The 21923-nt window shown below is 39.1% G+C and overlaps 1 long non-coding RNA gene across 1 annotated transcript; it reads right to left on the reverse strand.

Annotated features, from left to right (window-relative positions):
• Positions 1–15753: 15753 nt before the first annotated feature.
• LOC124265970 lies at positions 15754–21059 on the reverse strand. The gene is made up of 4 exons (XR_006895597.1): positions 21000–21059; positions 18453–18502; positions 17872–17942; positions 15754–15933 (listed from the first exon to the last, which is right to left on the reverse strand). It is a non-coding gene; the product is annotated as an uncharacterized LOC124265970 (long non-coding RNA).
• Between the last annotated feature and the right edge of the window lie 864 nt (positions 21060–21923).

The raw sequence follows: 21923 nt of genomic DNA on the forward strand, positions 1-21923 counted from the left end.
CTATGATATTGCAACATACAACCCAGCTAGCGGCGCTAAACATGACACATCACTGCAGTAGGATGACACACCCCTTCACTCCTACGGGTGGATTCTGTGTTGAAATATGATATACTTGTTCCAGCTCAAACTTTAGGGCAGACCATGTTTTATGTGTAGTCTCTCGTGTGACAAGGTTGCTGTGTTGTAGCGCGTACTGACGATGATGTAAAAAAACCTCTTAATCGTAAAGAACATAATTCTTCTTGTAGTCTTCGTTTCATAACTTATATTGACCTGTGAAGGTCCGGGTTAGAAATGATCTTCAATAACCCATGCTTGTCGTAAGATGCGACTAATGGGATCGGGTGGCCAGGCTCGCTGACTTGATTGACACATGTCATCGGATCCCAAATGCTGTGATCACAGTATTTTCTGGTCTAGACCTTCTCAGGTTAATAAAGGTATTTTGTATTTCAATTACGCCAGAAATAGCCATTGTTCATCAGCAAATTATAATTGTCCCATTTTACACTTACGAAAATGTCGTGTAAGAGAGTCACTTTTGAACATTTCGACAACATTGGTCTTGTTGCATACGTTTTCCATATGAATTTTATCCGTATGTATGATAATGCGTATATTCCAGCTATCCGACAGAACGTCGCCGAAGCAGGTTTGATTGCAAGGTTCGAGGATGGTGTGTATGTACATTCCTATTGCTCTTACATCTCTGTATGTGTCATTGGTCACATGGCATATTTCTGCCGGTAATCTTAAAGTGTGTTGCCGAAAACGGGTATGGTTGTTAATTTGTATCTTAAATTGTAAATCTGTGCTTAGTTTGTTATTTCACTTGGTTAGGTTTTGTCTTTGTGTTGTTAATGTGCAACTGTGTGTCCAAATTATGATATTCTGAGCCCAGGGTGCCGTTGTACAAAGCGATCTTAACGCTAAGGCGATACTCCGATACCTTAACATAGACTTAAATTAGTCTTAGAGCTAAGGATATTTTGTACAACGGCAGCATGGTGCTGGAAACATACCCCGCAGCATGTGGGCATATTTGAAATAAATTATATATAGGTATGTATTATCTAAATTTGTATATTCTGACCCCGTGAGTTTCAAGAACCTACTTGTGTGTGTTTGTATGCAGGACATTTTGTTATCGAAACACGCATTCGTAATTGTAGAGTAAACAAAGCTGATTAAAACATAACTGTTCAAATACTTGCTGTTTGTCATGGGTATTTATATGTATCTGATATATATCAAACAAATCGTTGTATTTTATAAAGAAATAATAACTCACCAATGATCGAAGTCAACTTATTCAATCCAATATGATCTTCACTGCAGTCGAGCCCAAACCATCCGTCGTAAGTGTTGATGTGTAAGTATACTCGAGCTATCATAAAATGAATCCACGTGTTCGTGAGATACACTGCAGCTTTAATACACTAGTTCGTCATGGACGACTCCTGACCTCGTGCGATCAACACGTTTTGTTTTACCTGCACATTACAGGGAGGAGGTGGTATGTCCTTTAAGAGTATTGCAGTCATGTCAGAGCACATCGGATTGATCTAGGAGCCTGGAAACGACGAAGGTATATGAACCAGAAGTTAGGAATGTATTGTGAAGCCAGTCACCTATTGTTCTCTGAACAACCTACATACTCCTTTAGGGATATATCATCGCTGAAATCTGACACTACTAATCCTATGAATCATTGATCAACGTACGATGTTGGTAAATACGGCATTTAACGGCTGCTGATGGATACACGCATATTTGGGTAAAAAAAATACAAAGGGTCGGTTAGCAACTTTAATGGATATGGCATAATATGTTTATCAAGGTAATCTTGTACTTAAGAGTTATAAACAGGTTACACGCATGAACCACCTTGATTATCCATCAAATAATATTTAATTCTGTAAGGTTATTTCGTCCATGACGGCATATGGCACACTGTTTTCTTCTTACTATTAATGATGTCATTATTAGGCCATAAACAGACACGTTGGTATTTGACGGGTATCTAAAGTGAATGTGCGGTTGTTTTCTCAAATGACAAAGATTTCATGCCTAAGAGTCAAAGCCAGACTGCTTGAAAGTTTATCATTGGCTAGAAACTTGTCCTTGTTCTGGGATATAGCCACGTAATACAACGCAACAAACTGACCCTGTGGGAATTCATTCAATGACGGGATTGATGTATGCTTCATTAAGCGAACAAAGATTGTCCTTACATTTCAAATAAAGTTGCGTCTTTGAAACACTATTATGCCCTGAGGACAAGGACTGTAAGAAATGTGTGTTATTAGCGACCATTACGCTCTGCTATCAAAGGAACAATGTCAGGTGAGGGTAAAAACCACACTAACTCGCCCATAAGGAACGCTATTCTTCCCAAGTTAAGCCGCCATTTTTCTGTGATGGTTTTAGTCTGACATTGGGATAGTGGATAGTGGATAGTGGAAAATGGATCACTGTCAATTAGAAATTGGGGTTTTGACGGAGGCCAGAATGACCAAAATACGTAATGACGAAAATAATGTCGTGAAGTGTTCTTCTGATATACTTGTTAATGTCAGTTTCTGCAGACTGCTTGAAATTTGCCAATGTTTGCCTCAAAATATTTGCCAAATACCTTCCAGAAAGTCCATCAATCAAACAAAGTCTCCTGTTCCCTATCAAATTTCATATAAGCAACATCCTTTGTTTATCCTCAGCGGCATTTATTGTCACATTTAGGCCTCAAGGAACTCATACGTCTCCTGAGTATCCTTTTGCACTTAGGTCAGAACGACAATCATAGCTTGACTACACATCTTGTGCTCTGTCCTTTAATCACTGCTCGGGCCATTTCAAATAAGTATCAAACTTCTCAGAATGTTAACGCGTCTTCAAAACAAGGGACCGACCTGACATTACTTGTAACATCAAAGAAATTCAGATTTGGTAGAGCGGGATTTCGTCTGTCTTGCATTTTCAAATTCCTTGATTTGAAATCTCTATTTCTTCCCTTCATCTCGGAATTTCTAATTCTTGTGATTTTATCTATGCCTCCTCTCTATCTCTGAAATTATTCCAAACAGACACATTTCACATTGAAAATATTGTGTATACTTTTGTTAACAAATTTCATTTATACATCTGATGAGCTCCCACTGATTTCCGAATTGCAACTCCGAGGTTGAACCTGAAACTGGTACACCAGGAACAGGGTCGTGAAATCAGATAAAACCCCACACAGAGATTAACAATATACAGAACATACTGAAGTACACAGAATGTGGCTTGCAATCACCAAAGACAGTGCACTGGATCTCAAACATGACACAATACAATTGCATTAAGTAATTTACAATAATAAGACCAAGCAAAGAAGTGCCTAACTAATGTTCACTTGAATAGTTTGGAATAGGCACGAGGCACTTCGATGGACGACACGGTGTGGTTCAAACAGGAGGATATATCGATGTTTTCATCCTGTCTGTGATCGGACAAAAGAGAATACCAAGCAGGACGCTTGAAGAATACCTTGGTTATTCCGAGGCTGACTCTTGTACGTCTACTGTAGGCGTTCCAGAATATAACCTACAAAGACGAAAATGCAAGATCGCCAAGTCTGTTGAAGCGACAATGCAGTAAAGGCATTTCCTCGCAGCGTCGCTCTCCTGGAACCTGGAGTGGAACAGTGGTGTCGCGCGCTGATGCGGAGTTTTAAACTTACACCTGATTATTAAAGGGAGGCCACTTAGAAACGAGGTGATCACTTCAACAGAGTGTTATACAAGTTGCTGTATGGGTGACCAGAACATTCGACATTTTATGCACTCTTCAAATTGCTGTCGCAGCCACAACCACTGAAATACAACATTCTCTGCCACAACTGCCTCATAACATTCCTTCTTGAAGAATGTCAGTAGTTGATATTGTAGCCTATTGAATAAACTTTGTGAAGCCGTTGGCCCAGGTTTGGTCAGCAATTTTTCCCAATTTCTCTCCACACCTGCAATGATACTGCTTAAAGAATGACTGAGCGTGTTTACAGAGAAAGTCGTCCCATGATTATTCCTTTCAAGTATTGTAAAGCCGCCTTAAAGCTGACAGTCAGCTAATAATATAATTTAATGTCATACAATTTTTACTGTTAATGTTTTCGGATTGAGGAAGATACCAAACTTATGGAAGAAGATGCCAAGTTCAGTTACTCATTCATTTATTGTAGCACAACTTCATTTTTTACATCTAGCATACTGAATTGTTCCACCGCGGTCACGCATTGTCGTGCTGGAAGCCTGTGAATGGTCTGTTTTGTTTAGTCTGAATGCTCCATGGTCTGTTTGGTTTGTCAGTTTTGTATTCGTGCTTTCCAATTCATTTATGTATTTACTTTCATTGACACAGTTGTATAAATCTACAGCGGTGTGTTACTGAACAGAGATGAATACGAAGGCCGTATTTGTATGTATGTATGTATGTATATATGTGTGTATGTGTGTATGTATGTATGTATGTATGTATGTATGTATGTATGTATGTATGTATGTATGTATGTATGTATGTATGTATGTATGTATGTGTGTATGTATGTGTGTGCGTGTTTGTGTGCATGTGTGTATGTGTGCATGTATGCATGTCCGCGTGTGCATGTGTGTGTGCATATGTATGTTCCAGTAGGGTTTTAATGTTTATGAAAAAAGTTCTTCCATAAAATACGTGACATATAGGTCCCGGATACTTTATAAAGAATATTGTCCCTTTCAGCCAAGACGACGCGAAATAACAATGATGATGATGATGATGATGATGACCACGACGAGCAATTGATAAGAACGCATACATAATGGGTTCTATTTTGGGAGAAAGGTGTGTTTCCTGTCGGTTAGTCGACTGGTAAAATAATTGTGAGTTTGAACAAATTTTACAGTTTTGTTTTCGAACCAACTGATTATTATTATCATATGTAAACAAGTACAAAGTACGGACATCTTTATCAGATTGATCATATAATTTCATTTCATCTGAAAACAAACCGTTATTCCACTGCCGTTTGCGTGAGTTCATCCTCCATCTGGGTGGTGTCTCTGGATGAACCCTTACCGCAATGATGACGTGGACACTCACTGTATACTTGTGGTGTCTTGTGGTGCATGAACAGCCATATATACCCTCGACAGCATATACAATAACCACACTTGACTTCCTTACAAGGTATGAGCTAAATATATACATGACATCACATGCATGTTATTCAAGGCATGTGCTTTTAGGTTAATTGGTTTGTTGATTAACGCCAAGCTCAGCAATATTCCAGCGGTCTGTAAGTATTCGAATGAGGACCAGACAATCCAGTGATCAATAGCATGGGCACCAATCTACGCAAAATCGCGAGTCAGCGAGCGTGATCATTCTATGAGCTTATGGTTATTCATGATGCCTTCCTGGGGGATTTCTGAGCACTACAAACAAGCTTGGTTAATTCTCCGAGAGAAGGGAACGTTTCGAACGTAAAGTCTCAGGAATTCAACGTCCGGGTGAACACAATTAGAATGACTGTTACCAGCCCGTTTAGCTGTACATGCAATTCAAAGCATGGCTACAAGTCGCTGTATGAATGCAGGTCTGCCGTGAAACATGAGCATTAATCTTTATCAGCACGCCATTTCAGGTACGGAAACCTTTCAGGATCATATGGTTAATTTCTTATTAAATAAACCCCCAAAACATTTAAGTTTTAAGATAACAAATCAAAATTTCAAAACACATGCTTAGCTGAAATTCCAAGATAAGGATGTTAAAATCATAGTTACATAGCATTTTGAATTTTCAACTTAGTATCTTGAACAGTCCAAATGCCACGTTGCAGTTTCAAGGTATTTGTAAGAACATAAGAGGGCTTTTTTGAAATTTCCATTGAGTAATTTTGAGTTTTTATCTTACATAGCTTACCTTAGAAAAATGTCACTGAACAGCATCTGTATGAAAACAGGTGTTTAGTATGTCAAGTATGTCAATGTTCAACGTCGCTTTTAACATTCAGTAATTGTATTTGTTTAGACTCGAATTTTGTAAACACAACAATTTATGAAGACTCATGTTGGGGGACATTTGGAACATCGTATTCCTTTAACACGTTAGTTAATGTCTGTTCATGCAAGAAAACATCGTGTTCCTTTAACACGTCAGTTAACGTAAGGTCATCCAAGGAAACATCGTGTTCCTTTAACACGTCAGTTAACGTTAGGTCATCTAAGGAAACATCGTGTTCCTTTAACACGTCAGTTAACGTTAGGTCATCCAAGGTAACATCGTGTTCCTTTAACACGTTATTTAATGTCTGGTCATGCAAGAAACATCGTGTTCCTTTAACACGTCAGTTAACGTTAGGTCATCCAAGGAAACATCATGTTCCTTTAACACATTAGTTAATGTCTGGTCATGCAAGAAAACATCGTGTTTTCCTTTAACACTCTAGTTAACGTAAGGTCATCCAATTAAACATTGTGTTCCTTTAACACGCTAGTTAACGTTAGGTCATCCAAGGAAACATCGTGTTCCTTTAACACGTCAGTTAACGTTAGGTCATCCAAGGAAACATCATGTTCCTTTAACACGCCAGTTAACGTTAGGTCATCCAAGGAAACATCATGTTCCTTTAACACGTCAGTTAACGTTAGGTCATCCAAGGTAACATCGTGTTCCTTTAACACGTCAGTTAACGTTAGGTCATCCAAGGAAACATCATGTTCCTTTAACACGCCAGTTAACGTAAGGTCATCCAAGGAAACATCATGTTCCTTTAACCCGTTAGTCAACGTAAGGTCATCCAAGGTAACATCGTGTTTTCCTTTAACACTCTAGTTAACGTAAGGTCATCCAAGGAAACATCGTGTTCCTTTAATACGCTAGTTAACGTTAGGTCATCCAAGGAAACATCGTGTTCCTTTAACACGTCGAGTTAACGTAAGGTCATCAAAGGAAACATCGTGTTCCTTTAACACATTAGTTAACGTAAAGGTCATCAAGGAAACATCATTGTTTTCCTTTAACACTCTAGTTAACGTAAAAGGTCATCAATTAAACATCGTGTTCCTTTAACACGCTAGTTAACGTAAGGTCATCCAAGGAAACATCGTGTTCCTTTAACACGCTAGTCTACGTAAAAGGTCATCAAGGAAACATCGTGTTCCTTTAACACGTAGTTACGCGTTAGGTCATCCAAGGTAATATCGTGTTCCTTTAACACGTCAGTTAAAAGGTCATCCAAGGAAACATCATGTTCCTTTAACACGCCAGTTAACGTTAGGTCATCCAAGGAAACATCATGTTCCTTTAACACGTCAGTTAACGTTAGGTCATCCAAGGTAACATCGTGTTCCTTTAACACGTCAGTTAACGTTAGGTCATCCAAGGAAACATCATGTTCCTTTAACACGCCAGTTAACGTAAGGTCATCCAAGGAAACATCATGTTCCTTTAACCCGTTAGTCAACGTAAGGTCATCCAAGGTAACATCGTGTTTTCCTTTAACACTCTAGTTAACGTAAGGTCATCCAAGGAAACATCGTGTTCCTTTAACACGTCAGTTAACGTAAGGTCATCCAAGGAAACATCGTGTTCCTTTAACACATTAGTTAATGTCTGGTCATGCAAGAAAACATCGTGTTTTCCTTTAACACTCTAGTTAACGTAAGGTCATCCAATTAAACATTGTGTTCCTTTAACATGCTAGTTAACGTTAGGTCATCCAAGGAAACATCGTGTTCCTTTAATACGCTAGTCTATGTCTGGTCATCCAAGGAAACATCGTGTTCCTTTAACACGCTAGTTAACGTAAGGTCATCCAAGGAAACATCGTGTTCCTTTAACACGTCAGTTAACGTAAGGTCATCCAAGGAAACATCATGTTCCTTTAACACGTCAGTTAACGTAAGGTCATCCAAGGAAACATCGTGTTCCTTTAACACGTCAGTTAACGTAAGGTCATCCAAGGAAACATCGTGTTCCTTTAACACATTAGTTAATGTCTGGTCATGCAAGAAAACATCGTGTTTTCCTTTAACACTCTAGTTAACGTAAGGTCATCCAATTAAACATTGTGTTCCTTTAACACGCTAGTTAACGTTAGGTCATCCAAGGAAACATCGTGTTCCTTTAATACGCTAGTCTATGTCTGGTCATCCAAGGAAACATCGTGTTGCTTTAACACGTTATTTAACGTAAGGTCATCCAAGGAAAGATTCTGTTCCTTTAACACGTTAGTTAACGTTAGGTCATCCAAGGTAACATCGTGTTCCTTTAACACGCTAGTTAACGTAAGGTCATCCAAGGAAACATCGTGTTCCTTTAACACGCTAGTTAACGTTAGGTCATCCAAGGTAACATCAGGTTCCTTTAATACGCTAGTTAATGTTAGTAAAAAATCCAGAGATCATTTTTTCATAGTGTATTGTGAGCTGTCCCGTTAGGTACTTAATTCCTACGTACATCGTACAGCATGATTATGTCCGTATCATTGTGAACCGGTATCTGTTGCTGCTGTTTGATGGAATCACCAATGCTCGCTGAGAATGTTTTGAAAAACACCCAAACACGAACGTCAAAGAGAACTTGCAGCCAGAGTGTTTATAAAAGCACATCAAATGTACATGACGGGTATGTTTTGCCAATTACATCACAACTATAATGCAAAGCCATCTTCCTTGTAACATACATCCATGAATTCCGCATAAAGTTCAAAACAAAATGACAAATGGTCTTTGTCACCAATACCAAGTGTCTATAGCTGAATATATCAGCTGCCACGCTGGGAAAGGACCACTTGTTTGAAATGTAAACAAAGCCTATTTTACAGTGTATCGCATTCTCATACAGTGAGAGATCCGTTCGACTACTGGTTGCATACACTTGCTCATACGTTTTAGAGCATGCATGGGAAGATCACCGAAGCAAGAGACAGTTAAATACAAATAGGTGTATTCCAATTATGTCCAAGATTCAACACAATGTATTAGTTTCCGTTAGCGTGACGCCATGAACCATGACGGTACTTCTCCTCATTCCTGACTATCTCACTTGCTCACTTGTTTCGGACTACTTACATGTCACATTTATGCATACACGGTGCGTGAAACTACGAAAGTTTCCTTCCAAATATGCTACGAACTCGTGTCGGGGAACACGCCATTTTGAGAATGTTCGACAGTTTATACTGTAAAATCCATGTAACTACATGGACAGTTACTTCAACGTAAACATTCAACACAATGGACAGTTTCAACACAACTCCATATATAATGTACAGTTAGATTTTTCTATGATAAAAAATAACAAAATACTGACGCATTAAAGCCTAAACTGTGAATGAAGACCTAAAATAACTATATCTAAGAACTGACAGCAAAAACAAGGCGTGTCTCCTGATGAGGTTGTCATATTTCGTGTTGAAACGATCATTTTCCACGATCTTGTTTCGACACTCAGGAGGGTTCCCTCGCTTAATGCGCAATTGCAATAAATAGAGAGGGTGTCAAGCTATTATAGAAAGATCTGTACACTCCTAGACCGGTCTGACAAATGGCAAACCCGGATATACTTGCAAACTAATGAAAATGCAAGGGAAAGCTTACTATTACTCTTGCGCTACATGTTTTCCTTTCATTGTCCAGCTTTTGGGGCAACTCCACATTTCGCATGGACAGCGCTTCCACCCTGTGCGATAGTGATGCACATGTCATACGTACGTCAACATTGTTGTACATATTTGATAACTTCATTGAAGTGAGGTTACGAATAAAAGTACACACGATCATTTCTATCTTGCTGCTTACATTTTCAGTTCAAATGCAACTTTCGGATTTTTACGTACTTTTTTTACGTGAATAATGTAAGTATTAACATGTTTTTCTTTGGGACTAGACAGGAGACCAGTCTATATCAACTGGCACCAATTACGTCAAAGGGCGGAAGTTTTAACATTTCAGCACCTATAGTGTGGGTTATACTTTCATTGTAAAAAAAGCGTATATTTTCAAACATTAATATTAACTAATTAAAGAATTTTATTTTGGTTCACAGAAGAAAAAACGTGATTTTTCCCTTCAAGAGTTAAGTTCGCTGACTTGGTTGACAGATGTCATCATATCCCACTTGTGTAGATTGATGCTCATGCTGTTCATCACTGGCTACTCCAGACTCGATTATTCACAGACCTCCGTCATATAGATGGATTATTGCCGATAGCGACATTAAAATAAATTAAAAGACAACAACAAAAACAAAGGAAAAAAAACAAATAAACATAAACATTCCGAAATCTGGGGCAGTCAAATCCACGATCTGGTGAAATAAACTTTATTTCTGATTTATATTCCAAACATGGGTGTACACAAAACCAGCAATGACATGTCTTCAAGGAAGATTTGAACACTTTACCCGCGCCAATCAATTCTCGGACTTTCAAGAAAACAATATCTCGTCTTGACACCTATAACTATGGTATATTTTGTGTGTGTGAGTGAGTTAATATGTAGCGTCACATCGGCAATATTTCAGCCATATCGTGACGAGAACACGTTAATGTATATCAATATTAAAATCAATAAATCTAGAACATAAAAACCTGTCATTGAAGGACAGTAAAATGCTAGAGCATCACATGTATAAATTTAAAATATCAAAAAATTACATCAGGATAGACAGTACAAAATAAATATGGGCTATAGATCACCAACAACTGAAGGTATATCACCATACTAGGGTCCATGGGACTTACAGTACTTTTGCTACGTGATTGCTAGAAAAGAATCAACATTCCAGTAAGGAAGATGTTTTTACTTTCTGCAGCAGCACAGTCCTCCAAACGATCTTGGAATATATCGTTTGCTCATTTCACGCTGTTGGCAAAATAACAGAACTATGACAATGACTAACAGAACAAAAAAGATGACGGTGACAACGATGCCTGCAATAAGTCCCGGAGACAACCCCGCATCACCAGTCTTCGTTCTCTGCGTTGATGAAGAAGAGGGATGGATAGAAGGAGGTGTGCTGGCGGTGCCTACAACAAAACAGAAATCAGAAAATTCTCTTAAATCTAGTATATAGTGTATGACAATAATGCAATATAGAAATGGGCTATAGGTTGCCAACAATAGTTTTACTGACGGTAAATCAGCATGCTAAAGATCATGGTGATTTACAGAGCTTTTGTTACCTACATGGACCTCTAGCTGGATTTAACAAATCCTATCAGCTGTTATCGATAGCATGTAAGTTATCCATTTAATACTACATATATACTATGATTAAAAACTGTGGTATATATGTGGTAACTATGCTTTGAATGATGTGGGCTTAGGCACTCTCTCAGGTGGTAATTTATTACAGCACTTCTTGCATAATAAGACCCACTAAATGTACAAAAAGACGCACAAATGTAATATATTTTATCATAGATAACTGCATCCTTCAAAAAATGAACCGATCGTCAGTTTGCAAAGTGTAATTTTATTCAGTTATTAAGTCAATACAGGCAATTGTAAACCTTTAATAAATATTAAATGATTCATTTGAAGAGGAAGTTAACAGGCCTTTGAATATACATACATTGGAATTCGGTTGTAAACATGTGGAAAGTAACGTAATCTTTCTTCAGAAAAATAATTGCATACAAGAACAAAATGGAACTCATCCTCAATACCGAATCATCAAACAGGACATGTGCGTAGAGATACATCATTATTTAACCATCTGACTCCATTTATTTTTAATCGTAATAAGCCTGCTCGAAATTTTATAAGAATATTACGATATTTAATTTCATGTATAAACTCTTACACTCTCTATACAAAGTGTAGCGTGAACTGCTGTCAAGAGTACATGCCAAGATTGGTAAAACATATTAAAAAAACAGACGTCTTTAAAACATCTAAGAAAGTCAACCTTATTACCTACACTTTGTGTTAACCATACAAAGCCAAATCCATGTGAAAAGAAATATATTACGAATATGATAAGCATAACTGTTTTTCCCAATGTTATCAAAATATAATGACATGTCATATGATTTTTTTGGTATTCTACCAGAGTGTTTTTCTTTAAGATTTAACCACTATTTAATAACTTGAGGTATTTATATACAAAGGACATCGTCCACATTCAGCATATATTATAACATCAGGCGTTTATAATCCTACATTTAAAAATCTTTTCAATATTTTGATTGCGGGTAACCCCCCATGCCTCCGCACCATAAAGTAAAATTGGTTGAATTTGTAAATCAAATATTTTAAAGAATACCTTAGGGTCAACCACATCAATCTTTCTTAAGTTATATAATATCTGTAATAATGATCTTTTTCCTCTCAGTGCTAGGTCATCTATATTTTTATTCATTTCAAACGTGGATGAAACATATAATACCATATATGAACTCACAACATCAACAACAGAGTCTTTATAATACCATTTTTCTTAGCTGATATACTCGCCCACCCCTTCTAAAACCAAGAATATTTGTTTTATCAAGGTTGACTTCAAGTCCCAATTTATCAAAATATGATTCTAAAATATTCAATTGTTTTCGTAGTCCTGAAGCAACGTCATATATGAGAATGCCATGAGAAGTACCAACAATATCTCTAAACAATCAGGAAACGGCTGTACACCAAATTTGCCACTTTCTACAATATCAGTACACAATTCACCAATAAAAAAGGCAAAAAAGAAGTGGACTTAAAAAACACCCTTGCCTTAGACCGACTGGGCAATCAAACTATCTGTGTGAACATTATCGTTGCATCTTACACATGCTTTAATGGAGACATTTATACGTTTTAAAGCAGCTAACATTTTCCCATTTAATCCAGAGTATTGAAGACAATACCAAAGTTTATATCGAGAGACGGAATCAAGAGCTTTCTTAAAATCTACGATGGCAACATATGCTTTCTTCTTTTTTCTTGATAAACATTTCTGAATTATTTCATTTCAGGTGAAAACGTTATCAGTTGTAGAATACTCATTTCTAAAGCCGGCTTGAAATTCAGGTATTAACGAGTTTGATCATTAAATTTGAGCCGTGTCAATTAACCAATTAATTTATGTATACTACTAACGGGCACAAAAAAAACCCCGTTCTCCTTGTTCAATTTGATCTCACTAAAAACAACAACAAGAAATCGAAGTTTGCAAGTTATAAGTTATGAAGCAATGACATAGGCACGTGATAAGGACAGACGTTCGATTTTTAACAGGGCTGATAACTTATTGAACAGGTTATGGTCATCATGGGGTGAAACTAGAGAATTCACTATCAGTGTTTCGAGAAACACAGCAAATCAGCAGGGGGCATGGTGGGCGAGCTGGCTAAGGCGCCAGGTGATCCAGCGAGCTTGAGGTGACGGGATCGAGCCCACCTGTGACCGGGTGTACAACCTTGGTGTCAACTTTGCGCGCAGCCTCTCCCAGTGTTGTCACAACCCTAGTGTACAGTAGACAACCCCGTGTACTTAAAAGAACCCACGAATCCGTTGGTATATGACCAGATGGTAGCCACATGAATGCGTGCAAACACCTAGTTGCGGGTACAGCAACGTGCAGTAAATTTTGACAAAATACTGTGACTACGTGCCCCAGTCCACCCAGCTGTGAATGGGTACCTCGTAAAGATAGGAAAGCCACATTAACTCGGTGCGCCTAGTGGCTGCAAGAGTTGTATGATCCCCAGGGAGTTGAGATTGATAATACATTGTACCGTTTGAGACTGACATCCAATGATCGAGGGAAAACAAAGCGCCCTTGAGCAGGTGATCTTGATATTGGCACTATATAAATATATATAAATAAATTATATATAAAATAAAATATAAATCTCTAATAGCGAGTATGTCCACCTCTGGCTAGAATACATGCAAACACACGCCTTCTGTTGAGCCATTTGCTGTACTGTAACTGTGGGATTCTGTCTCCGTCGAATAACTCTATCAAGGTGGTTGTACAAGTGCGCGATTGGTGACCTGTCAGGATAGCGTGCATGGCATGACGTTGACGTTGCTGGCGTGAAATAAGGTCTGGATGACTCGAGCGACATATGGGCGAGCATTGTTCTGCTGGGACAATATCCCCTGTGGCTGTTACTGAAGAAACGGGACAACCGTCGGTCGAAGTACCTGGTCCATATAACTGTCAGATTACTGTTGATAACGACCAGTTCTGTCCTTTGGTCACCACATATGCCGCCCCATACCATGACACATCCTACACCATACGGCTCCGATTCCTTTCGCCTGTCCTCCTGTAAAGTCTAGCTCGTCCATCGCCCCTTCATATACAGAATCTGCTTTCTTCGGAAAACAGCACTCGACGCCAGTGAAGGAGATGCCAAAGACTGACTCTTGTCGCCCATTGGAGCCTCAGGCGACGATGTCTCTCTGTCAGCAGCGTTCCTCGGTACGGTCGGATGGCCCTGATACCATAGGCCCGTAGTCTCCTTGTCACTGTCGTTCGACTCACTGGGTGACCGAGTACTGTTGCCGCTGATGACGTTACCGTTGGACTCCTGCGCACCCGGGATCTGCCTGTCCGGGACCTGTCTGAGGCCTGACCAGTCTGTTGGTAACGCCGACGAAGGTTCCTGACGGTCACGACGGAGCAATTGAAGGTTCTTGCAACGTTGTAGCGCCCTCTCCTGCTCGCTCTGAACTTCGACATAGTAAATTTTCAGCTGAAGTACGATCTGCTATGTACTGTGAGGTGGTTTTATACCATGCATTCACACGGATTTTACCCTTACATGTAAAACACGTGCATTTTGCTGTCTTCAATGCCAAGTTGTCAAGAGGTGTGTTTTTGCGCTGCTGTTCGTCAGAACCGAACTCTTGTTGTTGGCAATAACTGAAGGGCAATTTGCATTTGATTATATTTCCTTATGTTATGAAATATTTTGCAACAGAAAGTTTCTTTTGCCCATCAGCATATATGCAGCCAGTGTAATTGGCATTATAACCAGGGGAAAATGACTTGTGTTCCAAAAACCATTGGCAAATGGCATTATATCCAGTTTGGCATTATAACCAGGGTATTACATAGCCAGGAAATCCGTTCCGGCAAAAACATCGCATTATATCCAGGGTGGCATTATAACCAGGGCGCACTGTATATTGTGTGCAACGAAGTATATCGCACAAATGCTCACCAGTTACCGTCAGCTCACATACGTCTGTGTGGGCAGCATCCACGACAAGTGCGTCCAGTAAGCTCTAGGTTCCAGCATCTCCCATCCTAACACTTTCTATAGTAAGTGTGGAGTGTGTGGTGAGAGACAGATAGTCTGATGATGGGAGAAGCCACTCGACACTCAAAAATGATGATGGTTTATGGATAACGACTTCTTTATATATTATGATGCGACGTGTTGGTGTGGATTTGTATATCGTTGTCATGCAATGTTTCCTTATTTAAACCTTGTTAGATGTACATAAGTCGATTCTGTGCTCTATTACTTCACTCTTGCAATATACGCATTTATACCGAAACATCCTTATATAACAAGAAGCTGTTGTCCATAAAGTAGTGTACCTTTTCTTATTATTCATCAACTTCTAAAATACCAATTAAACAGATGACTCAACACTCACGAACTGCCATCAGTTGACACACTTCGACGGGAGAGGCATTCACTGCAGTCACATCCACGATCTTCCATGTACCAGCATCTGCAGCTCTAATATTCTCAATGGTAAGCGTGGAGTGTGGTGTTCCTGGTTGCACTGTATCCAGCCACAGAGCTGCAGTTGGGGTTGCAGGTGACGACGTACTTGCCACCAGGTTGCACCCACGCGAAGCCTGTGTAGTTGCTTCTGTCACAGACTATTCTGTATCCTTCACCAATCTGACCAACACCATCTGGACAATCTGCGTCTGTTGAAGCAGCGCCTGGAACGTACGTTGTTTGTTTGATGTAAATGAAATATAAAAAAATGTTTAAGAAGCTGAAATTGTTATCTTCGTCAATCTGACCAACACCATCTGGACAAACTGCGTCTGTTAAAGCTGCGCCTGGAACGTACGTTGTTTGGTCGATGTAAATGAAATATGATAAATGTTTAAGATGCTGAAAATGTTACTTGTCATCAGGTCGAACCCATACAAAGCCTGTGTAGTTGCTTCTGTCACCGACTATTGTGTATCCAGTATTGGTATTGCTCTCAGTCTGGACATAAAACGGCCTTCAACGGGAAAATAAAGTTTGACAACACATATTGTTAACATTTTAAAGATTTGTCACACCTAAAACACATGTTGTCAAACTTTCCAGTCATTTGATAGATACCATTTTGTAGGTTGAGTTGACCAGACGACCAAAGTATCACGTGACAGTTTCGTTGACTGCGATTGGCTGTTCCTGAACAAAAACTGTTTAACAACACTTCACAGGTCAAACTTGGTTGTTTGGTTTTGGTTTAACGCCACACTCGACAGCAGTTCAGCTGGCTATAATGGCTATAAGCAAATAATCTAGTCTGGACCAGACAATCCAGTGGTCAACAGAATGAGCATCGATCTACACAACTGGGATGCAATGACATGTGTCAACCAAGTCGGCGAGCCTGACCACCTGGTCCGCTAGTCGCCTCTTTCGACAAGCATGGGTTGATGAAGACCATTTCTAACGAGTTGACAACACCTTGAGCACCCGTACTTGTATAAAGGGTTACTTTGAGAGGCACTTGTCGTGATTATAGATGATAAATCATCTGAATACGCTTCAGTAATACCACCTATCGCATATTGATGGCCATGAGACTGCTGTGAATGCTGCTGCAGGAAACACATTTGAAACCTTGGAAACAGAAGTATTGAAATGATAAGTTTTGAAAAATAGTAGTGCTTACTGTAACTGTAAGGTCGCTTGCTTACCTGTTACACAAGTTGCAGTGTATTGCATGTACTACTGTTACAACAAATTCTACTACTAATGTCAGTCCGCCGCCATATAGCTGGAATATTGCTGAGTGCGGGGTAAAACTGAACTCACTCACTCACTAATGCCAGTACTACTACTGCTGCTGGCGCTACTACTACTTACACTACTACCACTGCAACTACTGCTGCTGCTACTACTACACTTCAACTACTACTAAAACTTCTTATACTACTACTAACTGCTACTATACTACTACTACTACTACTACTACTACTACTACAACTACTACTTTTACTACTACCACTGCATCTACTGCAACTACTCTGCGGCTGCTACTTCACTTCAACTACCACTAAAACTTCTGCTACTACTAACTGCTACTACACTACTACTACTACTATTACTAGGACTACTACTACTACTACTACTACTACTACTACTACTACAACTACTACTTTTACTACTACAACTTCTACCACTACTACTACCAAAAATCAATTTCACACATGCAGTGAATATCAAAGCATTACTAGTCTCAATCTTCACGCCTGTCAATGTCTTTGTCAATGTCTCAGTCAACGAAGTGCTCTTATAACGCTGCCAGAACAATCCTGGGCTCAAATCAATAGCAATAGGTCTAAATAGGCATATCTTCAAAGGTGAAAGTGTATTCTCCTTCAAGAAACATGATCAAATCTGTTCACGGCACTGCTGAATTCGCGCAACTAAGAAACCTAATGGACATGACTTAATTCTGTGTTGATTTCTGAAAACTTTGACGCAAATATAATTGTTTCTTTAACCAGACAAATAACATGGAATCACTTGCTTATTCATATTCACAAGATACGCAAAGTTTATTAAATGCGAATACATTCAAAAAAATAAATGAAACATATTTAAACAGACGTTTCTTTGGAATGTACCAGAACATATAACGTACTTACCAGCGATGAACATCAGAGTGAGAAACAGAAATGCGTGCGCGTGGTTTCTGTTTAGAGCCATTTTCATCAAACTGAAAAGAGAAATACTTTGTGATACCACTGTTTTTCTCCTTAAACTTCTAAATATTAAAGATATGATTAGTCATCTTTAACTCAGCGGGAATCAAACCCTGGTCTTCGGAGACGTGCTAACGCTCTAGACACTAGGTTCATCCATTGTTCCTTACAAAAAACAAGAACTACTATTACATCAACGCTTTTTGTGGGTATGATAAATATTTTGGAGCACAAACTCTAAGGCAATACTTGTTATCAATTCTTGATGGCATACAGAAACGTGAATCGTATTTAAAATTGAAAGCACATTAGCACATATGTAACGTAATCTGGACGTGATGCATAACACTTCTGCATTAATCATGTAGGCTACATGAATATTCATAAATATAAGAAGATCCTCGTCACGTGTTGTGATCGTGACAGCTTCAGGATAAAACATCACCAGGTAATTATAAACGAGAGTAGTCCAGGAATACAACATTATATAGGAGGCGATTATATTGTTTGTGTAATATACTCACGGGCGAAAGAAACGTCACCTCGCTTTTTAACAAAACAGCAAACTCGGAGCCTGGAATTTAAGAATCATATTTGGAAAATTAATGGATTTCCAACATTCTGAATGATGAAAGTGTGAACTACAGATGTGAATAATCACGTAGTGTACCTCCGCCAGTCTCAACACAGCCACAACAATTCAAACCTATCCACTACATACAAACCACGAACAAATAAATCTGCAATCTTACGTGTTTATGTTTTTACTGTTTACTTGATAAGGGTTTCAAGTTTCTTTGTTAGGTGTTAAAGAGAGTGAAACTACTTCAACTTCTTATATAAACTATACATTCATTTGGTAAATGAGACAATGCAAGGAGAGAAAAAAACCGCTATTGGAATAGTATTGTAATAGTTGGTTGCAGTAGACCATCCTTATCGGAATAATTGTTTCCCCTCAATAGTCACCACTAAAAGCTACATACCCGTGTTGCATACTCTATAACATACACATCCATTCTACATACACATGCAACATATCTGTGTATACACCCACGTCACATACACATGAAACATATCAGTCTTATACACCCACGTCACATGCACATGCAACATGTCAGTGGTATACACCCACGTCACATGCACATGCAACATATCCGTGTTAAACACCCATGTTACATACACATGCAATATATCCGTGTTATACACCCACGTTACATACATGCAACATATCCGTATTATATACTCACGTCACATACACATGCAACATCCGCCCGGAGAGCTGAAGGTCGCGGGTTCGATTCCCGACCGCGTCATACCGAAAGGACGTTAAAATATGGTACTTGTTGGTCACTGCCTGGCGCTCGGCATTAATGGGTACAACAAGGACTGGTCGGCTCGGAGTCAGTATAATGTGTCTGAGTGGGGGTATTCATGCTTCACTGCGGCATGGTATCTCAGTGGGCTAGCACTATAAAACCAGCTTAAGTCTGGGCTATTACAAACAGCCGCACATTCACAAACACGCATGCGTCGTCATATGAGCGAAATATTCTCAAGCACGACGTTAAACCCAATTTCACCTCACCTCACCTCACACATGCAACATATGCATGTTATACACCACGTCACATACACATGCAACATATCCGTGTTAAAAACCATGTCACATACACATGCAATATATCAGTGTTATACAACCACGTCCCATACACATGCACCATGTCCTTGTTATAGACCAACGTCACATACACATGCAATATATCAGGGTTATAAGCCCACGTCACATACACATGCAACACGTACTTGTTATGGACCCATGTCACATACACATGCAACATATCAGTTTTAAACACCAATGTTATATACACATGCAATATATCCGTGATATAAAACCACGTCACGTCACATGCACATGCAACATATCCGTGTTATGCACCCACGTCACGTACACATGCAACATATCAGTTTTAAACACCCATGTCATATACACAAGCAATATATCCGTGTTATAAACCCACGTCACATGCACAACATGCAACATATCCGTGTTATGGACCCACATTACGTACACATGCAACCTATCAGTGTTATACACCCACGTCACATACACATGCAACATATCCGTGTTATACACAACTGTCACATACACATGCAACATATCCGTGTTATACATCAACGTCAGATACACATGCAACATATCTGTGTTATACAAACCTGTCACATACACATTCAACATATCCATGATATACACCCACGTCACATACATATGCAACATATCCGTGTTATACACAACTGTCACATACACATGCAACATATCCGTGTTATACATCAACGGCAGATACACATGCAACATATCTGTGTTATACAAACCTGTCACATACACATGCAACATATCCGTGTTATACACCAACGTCACATACATATGCAACATATCCGTGTTATACACCCACGTCACAAACACATATCCGTGTTATACACCCACGTCACATACACATGCAACATATCCGTGTTATACCCCCACGTGACATACATATGCATTATATCCGTGTTTTACACCAACCTCACATACATATGCAACATATCTGTCTTATATACCCTCGTCACATACACAGACTAGGGCCCGTGAAAATCAGGGTTAGATTTATCTGTCGTAAGGCATGCTCTCTATTTACGAGAGGCGACTTACGGGTTGTCTAATGGCTGAGTTCGTGCGTACGTGCCATCGTATACTAATTGCGTACATCCATTTCACGATGTTGATCGCTGGATTGTCTGGTCCAGACTAGTTTATTTACAGACCGCCGCCTCATTGCTGAGAGTGGCGTTGGAAACTAGCAAACAAACAATGCACATACTTCATACACGTTCCTGATCTTTCAATCTACTTCCTGGTACCTCATGCTCGTACCCGTGCTATAATCCCAGTCGTCCAACGCAGCTGAGTTACCCGTCCTCTATAATTGCGTTTCAAAACCAAGATTAATGCCCTCACTCTATTCGTCTTTTGCATTTTGGGGCTATATACCATGTCCGTAATCCATATGTATGCTACAAACTATAACACTCACCTCCGCCAGTCTCACCACAGCCGCGACAGTCCAAACCTATCCACCCAACCACATACAAACCATGAACAAATAACTCTGCAATGTTACGTGGAGCTGATTATTGTAAGTGTTAAATACTTGTATGTCAACTTGTAAAGGGTCAAAATGTTTGAGAGCGGTATTGTCGGTACACTTTTAACATGTCAGCTATTCTCGGGGTCTCTCGTTCTAGAGCAACTGATTGTAGTCAGTGTTAAATGCTCATGGCTAAAGTTATACGGATCAAGAGCGAGCTTTCATAGCGCTGTTGTCGGTTCACGTTTAACATGTCTGCAGTTCCCGGGGACAGTCGCTGTTAAGGCGTCTGTACTGTTGTAAAATCAAAATCTTGGTGCAATTGTGTATGAGTTAAGATTTATAGGCACAGTGTTGCATCAATATCGTGAATGAAACAACTTTACATTGATAACCCATAAAGGTGAACTAAGAAACATGCCGACAAAGGACAGTTAAACAGTCAAATCATAGACGTAGATTTAAATCTGGTATGTAACCTACAAACTATATCTCTACTCAAAGCATGGCAATGCAAAAGATCGGTCTCAAGATCAACAAGAACAGGCCCCGAATTCTCGAAACAAACTTAAGTCGAGTTTTTACTCAAGTTAGAGTTTTCACTCGCATTTGCCAGAATGAAATAAAATTCGATATTAAACTCAAACATAGTTAGACAATTTAAATTTGGTGAAAAGAATAATCAAGTTGTTTGGACATTTTTATTTCAAAAATGCAGCTGAGTTATAAATTAGTTTCAACTTGTCAAACTCAGTTTGGGTGAGTGAGTGAGTTAATATTGAACGTCACATAGGCAATATTTCCGCCATATCGTGACGATTACAATTTAATTTATATCAATATTAAATTCAATAAAATTAAAACGTAAAA

This window comes from Haliotis rubra, unplaced genomic scaffold, assembly GCF_003918875.1.
Source record: "Haliotis rubra isolate DU_JTF1 unplaced genomic scaffold, ASM391887v1 Scf1222, whole genome shotgun sequence".
In the NCBI taxonomy this organism is placed as follows: Eukaryota; Metazoa; Mollusca; class Gastropoda; order Lepetellida; family Haliotidae; genus Haliotis; species Haliotis rubra.